The sequence below is a fragment of the Sapajus apella genome, unplaced genomic scaffold (genome assembly GCF_009761245.1).
Source record: "Sapajus apella isolate SASKATOON/1434 unplaced genomic scaffold, GSC_monkey_1.0 scaffold24, whole genome shotgun sequence".
NCBI classification, from domain to species: Eukaryota; Metazoa; Chordata; class Mammalia; order Primates; family Cebidae; genus Sapajus; species Sapajus apella.
This window is the reverse complement of record NW_022436964.1, coordinates 11,610,486-11,618,929: the sequence shown is the minus strand read 5'-3', so window position 1 is coordinate 11,618,929 and position 8,444 is coordinate 11,610,486. Positions and strand designations below refer to the sequence as shown.

The following is an 8,444-nucleotide window of genomic DNA, read 5'->3' as shown; positions in this document are numbered from 1 at the left end:
ATGATAAATTTATGTGTGGCATTCTTTGGTATAGAAATGATTGTGTAAATGCTGATGCTATGGGGTTTACCTTCTGCCTAAATCAACATCAGCACTGGAAGTATATATAAATAAGGTGAATATTTTGAATTTATTTCAGGCCCTTCTCCAAAGAGAATAGTAATTTTAAATATTTCTTGTAGAACTATGAGAAAAGCTGACTAATTTGCATAAACTGAGGAGCTCAATTGGAAATAGAACAAAATTACTTATTTTTAAGTGAATATAAGTTTATTAAGAAAGTAAGGGAATAAAAGAATGGCTACTCCATAGGCAGAGCAGCAAAAATTATTGAATTTTTAAATGAATATAATCATATTGCTTTGACTTGTTTTCATCTATTTATAAGAAATAGCCATTTCACAATCCTCTTAATGTTTGAATATTTTGTAATAAATCTATTAATATTATGTATATTATATATGTTATTCGTATATAAATAATAATAACAAATATATATTTCTTATCTTGTACCTGATATTGGAGTAAGTATTGAGCCTGTGAGGCCAGTAATATTATTACCTGATTTAATAAACGAGGAAATTAAGTCCTTAAAAAGACTGTTTTTGTTGACATATGTTGTTCTGGATGCTTTCCTTTCTGTTCCCTTCATTTGGCAAGAGTTTCTTGGGAAATGACTCCTCCACTGAATGCAATCAGTTAAAACTGTCAAGCCACATACTCTTCTGCCTTCTCTAAGAATAAACAATGGTCAAGTGTTCTTTCGTACCAGGAATATAAATCTTAAGCAGACTTACATAAGGAAGGGAAGTGGTTGGATCTGAGGTATTTTCAGAGTGGTCTTTGAAGAAAGCCTTCCATGAGTTCCCAGTCCATATCCTCCTTAGGGTTTCTTGGATATGTTTTATTTATGCCTAATTTTTCAGCTTTCTCTTTAATATTGTGTACTCTAATATTATTTTATTATTTATCTTTATTATTATTATTATTTTGCTTCACTTAGTTAGAATTTCTTTCAGTCAAAGAAGAATTCTAATGAGAAACAGATATCTGTAATTATGAATATTCCAAAATAGTTGTGGTCTAAACATTACATTCTGCTGTATCCCTAAGTACTTGAAATCTGGATATTCCCATTTCAACAATGAGATATTGAGATTGTAATTCCCATATCATGTTATACATAAAGTAACAGGCTATCACTGAACTTTGTTAGCCCAACTTGCCCCTTTGAATTATTATGTTGGAAAATGTGGTCACTTTGAGTACATTGCCTTCAAATTACCAGTAACTGGAGATTAATTGTGTTCTTCCAGCACATTGGCTATGTGATCTTTTTTTCTTTGTTCATTTATTTGGTAAATCTCCTTTAATGATTCCAACTCTAAAATTCTATTCCTGTGACCCATACTGCAGTCTTTCCCTTTACATGCAAAGGTTCTGCAATCATTGACTTATTTTGCATTAGATTTTAAAATCAAGATGTAATTCACATACTTTTGCATAATGTTTATCCTTTTAAAAATGTACAATTCAATGTTTTTTAATATATTCACAGCATTCTGCAACCATCATAACTATCTAATTCTAAAATATTTTTATAATCTAAAAAAGCCCTATTCCCATTGACAGTCACTTTCCATTCTCCTTTTTCCCTAGCCTCTGGAAATTACTAATTTATTTTCAATCCACTTACACTGTTTAAATATCTTAACAGTATTCCTTTTATAAGACAATCATTCTTTTATTCCTTCATTTTATATTAAATGCTTAGGCATTCTCTACTTTTATCCACTAACAAAAACATCAAGACATATTTTCCTAATAGCAAATGAAAGAGAGAAAATAACTACAAAACATTTAATCCCATATTTTTTTCAGACTTCCTTAATTCTCTTTTTAAAATTATTAATTTATTTCTGAGCTTGAGAAATTGTTTAACATTATGATTCAATTTTATCTGATTCTGGGCAAATAAAAAGTGACAACAGATTGAAACAATATGAAAAGTCAGATTCAATAACCTTCCAAAAAACTTCTAAAAGTCATTTGGGGTTTTTTCAGCTTCCAATCCCACACTTCCTTTACCTAAAATAGATAAGAAAAGTCTCATCTTTAATTAAACAACTTGAAGGAATTTGGATTTTTTTGAATATATACTATTTCTCATGATATTTTAAGGCCACATCTGAAATAATAATTAATATTTTATGGCAAGCTTTGGATAAATATGCAGTTAAGAAGTATAACATAATTATGTCTATTTACCCATTTACAGTTATCAAGTAATAATCATTGTTTTCCCCTGCCTTATTCTAGAAAAGATTTGAAGTTGCTATGTTTTTAAATTTAGTAATTTTTAACCTGAATGTCCACTGTTCTTAGACAGCATATCAACTCCTGCTTTCCAAACAAACTTTGTGGGTCTTGGGGAAGAACAAGGCCTCAGGACTAAGAACTCTCTAGAATCAGACAGCCTGAATTCAAATCCTACCTCTAATCTTACTAGTCATAGGAACACAGGCAAGTTATTTGACTTCTTTGTGTCTCAGTTTTCTTATATATAAAATGGGAATAATACTATTTACCTAGAAAATTTGTTATCAGTAGATAAATTAATAAGAGTAAAGTGCTTAAAATTGTGAGTAATATATTCCAAGGGCTCATTTTATACTAGCAATCATGAATTGGAACTGTCCTTCCTTATCTCACTAACTCATTTATTGAGATAGCAACAGTTTAACTAAAATACATTCTGACCGACCCCACACACCAAATGTTAATGAAAGAAGGCTCGATCATTAATATTGTGATTGTAGCAATAGCTCTAAATTGCTAAACAACTGTTCTGTGTGAGCATGTTGGTATGTACTTTCCTTGTTTTGATTTCCCGACAGCTCTGTAAGTTGGTTGTATTTTCATTTTACCAATGAATAAACCATCTTTCCAAGTGGCTAAGTAACCTGCTCATGGCTTGGACATTCTTTACATTACTTTCTTTCCAAAAATTCCCTCGTTGAAGTGATTCCTAGTGACTGTGAGAATTCCAAAAGCCCACATAAATAAACTTTTTGGTGTTTCTAAAGTCTCATTCTTAATGTGATCTCGGATTTTGGTCCTATCAATAGGTCTTGTCATATCTTCTTTTGAGCAAAGCTTAAGCAGAAGAGCACTGTAGGATGACATGTAGCAAACATGTGAAAACCAGAAAAACAATCATATAAAATTCATTTCAGGAAGCAAGAACCTATGTTTTTAAAAATTTGTCACAGTGCCAATATTAGGGTTCTTAATATCTAAACTAAAGGCATTGCATTCAAAATTTTAATTCTATATTTATTTCTAAAAATGGAGAAGGTACTGAAGAATGAAAGAGAAGCAAACCAGGTCCTGCAGGTTGTGCCTATCACTGTGAAGGTCATTCTTTGCAACTCCCACAGGAGTATCACATCCATTCAGCTCACTTTGGACCACCTGTGGAGCCTGAAAACCAAGGAACAGGGAACCTTCTGAGGTCCAAATTTGTGTACCAGGTAATAAACTCCCCAGGATAAGCATCACACATCATTCTAAAGTATCAATTTTACCAACTGTAAGCAATTAGAACACTGTCTTTATATTAAAATATATTAATGTCTTAAGGGAGCACATAGATTAAATCAGTTTTAAAAATTATAACATTAGAATCCCTGTAGGAAAGAGATATTATATCCTGTATTAGTCTGTTCTCACACTGCTAATAAAGCTATATCTGAGACTGGGTAATTTATAAAGGAAAGAGGTTTAATTGACTCACAGAAACACATAGCTGGGGAGGCCTCATAGTCATGGCACAAGGCAAAGAAGGAGCAAAGCCACATCTTACATGTCACTTGTCAAGAGACAGCTTGTGCAAGGGAACTCCCATTTATAAAACTATCAGGTCTCATGAGACTTATTCACTACTAAAGAACAGTATATAGGAAACCACCCTCAAGATTCAATTATCTCCACATGACCCTACCCTTGACATGTGGGGATTATTACAATTCAAGGTGAGGTTTGGGTGGGGACACAGCCAAACTATAACATGCTCTAAAGTGTTTAATTAAAAAATGAATGAAGAGACTGTTTACAGAAATAGGTATAGAACAACAAGGGATGGTGAAACACCAAAGAACTGTCAACAGGGGAAAGTCATTGCCAAATTCAGAGGGATTGTTTCTCACTTATCTTTACATTAGTGTCTAGCACAGTTACCATCAATCACGTGATTGCTATTGTGATCATCCTTATAATTGCCGTCATTTAATAAATGCTTCCCAGATTCTGGCCACTAAGCTAAACTCTATGCATATTATTTCAAATGTTCTTAGCCACTTTGTGATTGGGAACTACTGACTACATATAGGAGGAACAATAAAATACAAGAATCAACGAATAGGTAGAAGGCCATATGGGTAATCTGAAACAGAATTAAAAATCAAGCTTTACTGACTCAGAGGTCTGTGTTACCCAAGTTATCATAAGTCAAATCCCATTTTAGACATCAAATAAAAGATTTCTACTCTAAATTTTTACTATTCCAAAGACCATTAGACCAGTAGTTTGCCATCTAAACTCCAGGGAATTGTTAATAATATATAACTGTCATTTCTCTTAATGATTTGTGAAAACACTGTTTATGTTTTGTCTCCCAACCAGATCACAAACTCGTCAAAAACAGATGTCACATGTTATGCAGTTATGTATCTCTCAGAGACTCCAGTGCTTTGAAAACACTAGGCCTTGCTTATTAATATGAATATTTTTTCTAGGCATGTCCCAAAGTTCTCAGCACAGCCACAACCCAGGTTTTCACAGGTTTTTCATTAAAATTAGGTTCTAGAGCATTACTTGCCTAATGTGTGATGCAACCTACGTTTAGTTTTCAAATAAAAATTAATTTTGTGTTTCTACTGTCTTTATCTTTGACGATATTGAACTTGGGATTTTCAAAACTATAATTAGAAATTATTTTTACATATCTTTTATAGACCTAACTTTTACAATGGCTGCCATAATCATATAGATTCTTAGGAAGTGTTTCTGATCCTTGTGAATAAAAATGAAAGAAAAATCTTTACTACTTGCTGACCCATGTGACTAACCTTGAAATCAGAGAGGTGGATTCATTTAAAACAAACTTGCAAACTTTAGCAAAGCACTGAATCTCTGTGACTTGACCAAATGCAATGCAAACTTGGCTATTCCAGACTCACTCTATCATTGTATCTACCCATACATCATAGACTCTAGTTGCAAAGAATGGTCAAGGAATATGCTGTGCCTTTTGAGTCTCTCCATTTTATTTTATTTTATTTTTTCCAAGATCAAAGGAGTATTTATTACAACATTTATGGACCTATCTCCTCCATAAATAAATCTGTACAGAGTTGGAAAGCATAGTGTTAAGGCTCAGGAATCAGTACATATCATCAGTGTCAGCATTCTCCCATTTTCAAGTGCACTAACAAGGGTGATGGGATCTCCACTGGAGTGAAAACAGCAGTATTTCTGTTGCAGGAACTCTCAGAATTTGGAGGTCCATCGCAGGTTCAGCTTTGACCTAAGTCCAAAAGTTCCAGCCTTCTCTGCCACTTCCAGGCCTAGCTTCAGATTCTGGTCAAATAGCTCACACCTGATGGGCATTTCTAAGGAGTAGAATGGATTCTTGAAGGCAGGGCCTGAGTAAATCGCATAAATCTTTCGGAGAAGAGAATCTCTTCCAGCTTGCCTACTGTCTGCTAGAATCACAACTTGATCCCTATCAGTGTCTGCTGGCAGTGCATTTTGAATGTGTCTGTCTCCAGCGTCTTAATGCCTGAGCTTCCCTATTCAGGAGACAGCTGGGAGCCAATGGCAAAGAGCGAGTGGAAGCCAGCATGAGCTTCTCTTTAGAAGTGAGGCGGGATAGAATCGAAAGGACACCGGGTAATTAGCAGGTGTACCCAGATAATCCAGAACCTCTTTCCTGTCGGACGTGTACTTGCTGTTCACGTCCATGCCACCGATGGCCAGCACTGCATGGCCCACTCAGATGCTGTCCCACTGGCCGAAAGCAACCCGCACACGCTCATCGTGCAGCTTGAGCAGCAGATCCAGCGGGTAACTCAAAGTTTTCTCAGCTTGAGCCTGTGGCGCGTAACTGTCCAACTGGTAAATCAGGCCGCCGGGTTTGTTCATCACATACACACTAAAAATCGCCATTGCTGCCCAAATCTCTCCATTTTATATTGCCAAATTCATCTTCCTTTAATACTTCACCTCACGCAGGACACTAAAATAAACAAGGACGCAACTCACATTTCGAAATAGAACCTAGTGGTTAAGAGTACTTGTTCTGAAAGCAGCTCCATTTTTGTAGTTCTAACATGTCTCCAACTATTTATCTCACCTTGAGCTTGGCACATAATCACTCCATCTTACTTTTTCATCCGTGACACAAGAAAAATACCACCCACCTCAACACAGATCTTATGAAGATTAAAATAAGATTATGAAAGTAAAATGCTCAACACAATGTCTAACCTAAAATAAATTCTCAGCAAGTAGGACCTACTATAATTATTATCCAGATCAAATATTATCTCCTGTATGAAGCTTTCTTACTCTCTCCCAGCTGAAATTACTTACTTTCTTCCTTGCTTTCTTTACCACATTTTAGTCACCACCATGCTGCCACTTGTCTCACTGTATTATAATTATTTATGTGCCTGCCTTCCATAACCAAAACATGGAACTTAAGCTTCTATACACCTCCAGCATAATTGTTTCATGTGTGCTCATTAGGTACTGGGATAAAACGGATGAATGAATGAATGAATGGGACTATACTACAAAATCCTCTTAGATAAAGATGTAATTATTCTAAAGTGATCAAATTGTCCCAACAAGAGTAGTCCAGATAATGAGAGACTGTCATAGAATTACTTGATAAAATCTAGTCAATAGAATGGCTTGACAACATAATCTTTATGATTTCTTTTTTTTGAGACAGAGTTTCACTCTTGTTACCCAGGCTGGAGTGCAATGGCACGATCTCGGCTCACCACAACCTCCGCCTCCTGGGTTCAGGCAGTTCTCCTGCCTCAGCCTCCTGAGTCGCTGGGATTACAGGCACGCGCCACCATGCCCAGCTGATTTTTTGTAGTTTTAGTAGAGACGGGGTTTCACCATGTTGACCAGGATGGTCTCGATCTCTTGACCTCGTGATCCACCCGCCTCGGCCTCCCAAAGTGCTGGGATTACAGGCGTGAGCCACTGCGCCCGGCCATGATTTCTTTTATCATTCATGTCTTTCTGAAGTTGAGAAGTGGAGATTCCTTTTCTCATCTTTATATTTCAACAATGATAAGAAAACAAGCTAATCTCTGGGATCAGTGCCCAATACCATTCGGGTGGTATACATCTTAAAATTCTTAATTTGTGGCATACACATACCAGTCTCCACAACCAGCTTCATTTGCATATAGCAGCATAATCATTTTTTTCCTTATAGTAAAGACTTTTTATGAGTCATAAGTCTTCTCCAGGGTTATCATCTGGTAATCACACCCTTGGGAGGTTAAAAACACTTATCTTTGGATCATGACTTGCAGTGCCCCAGGGGTATGATTATCTCAGGCAACTCACACTTTCTGTCATGCCTAATTGCTTAATTATTATAGCTGTGAGTTCACACCACCATACAGGAATTCAAGTTGTGTCAGCATTTCCACTATAAATTTCATTTCCAAGAGTCTATAACTCATCCATTAAAAAACAAACAAACAAAACTATGGTCTGTTGAAGCACTGCAGTAAAGGTCTTATTCCAGAAAACATTTCTGCAATAGATTAATTGTATCTTAAAAATTGGGTCCTGGGTCCTGGTCCCCCTAGTTAGTTTACCAAAGAAATAAATAATAATTAAATGTCTCTAAATTATATATTTTTCTGTATAGCTGGGAAAGTAATATAAATTCTAAAGACATAAATATTATTTTTTAATTTAAACAGGAATGGCTCATACAATTTTCAGTTTTTTTGAAAATACATGTACACATATTTATGAAACATTGTATAAGTAGATTGAGCTAAACCACAGTTAGAGAACATTGTCATATGCAGTCATTTACTACATAACAACATTTCAGTCAATGGACTGTATGTGACAGTGATCACATAAGGTTATAATGGAGCTGAAAAATCCCTACTGTCTAATGATGTCATAGTCATCATGGCAGTCATGCCCATCTGATCATTGTAGTGCAATGTATTTCTCTTGTGTTTGTGGTGATGCTGATGTAAACAAGCATCTGCACTGCCAGTTGTATTAAAGTGTAGCACATACAATTATGTACATATAATTATGCATATACAATTATGTACAACACATATTTTATAATGACAATGAACAATTACATTACTGGTTTATATATTCAC

The 8,444-nt window shown here is 35.2% G+C and overlaps 1 pseudogene; it reads right to left on the bottom strand.

The window, feature by feature from the left end:
* Window positions 1-5,453: 5,453 nt before the first annotated feature.
* Window positions 5,454-6,697, bottom strand: LOC116559728 (annotated as a pseudogene).
* Between the last annotated feature and the right edge of the window lie 1,747 nt (window positions 6,698-8,444).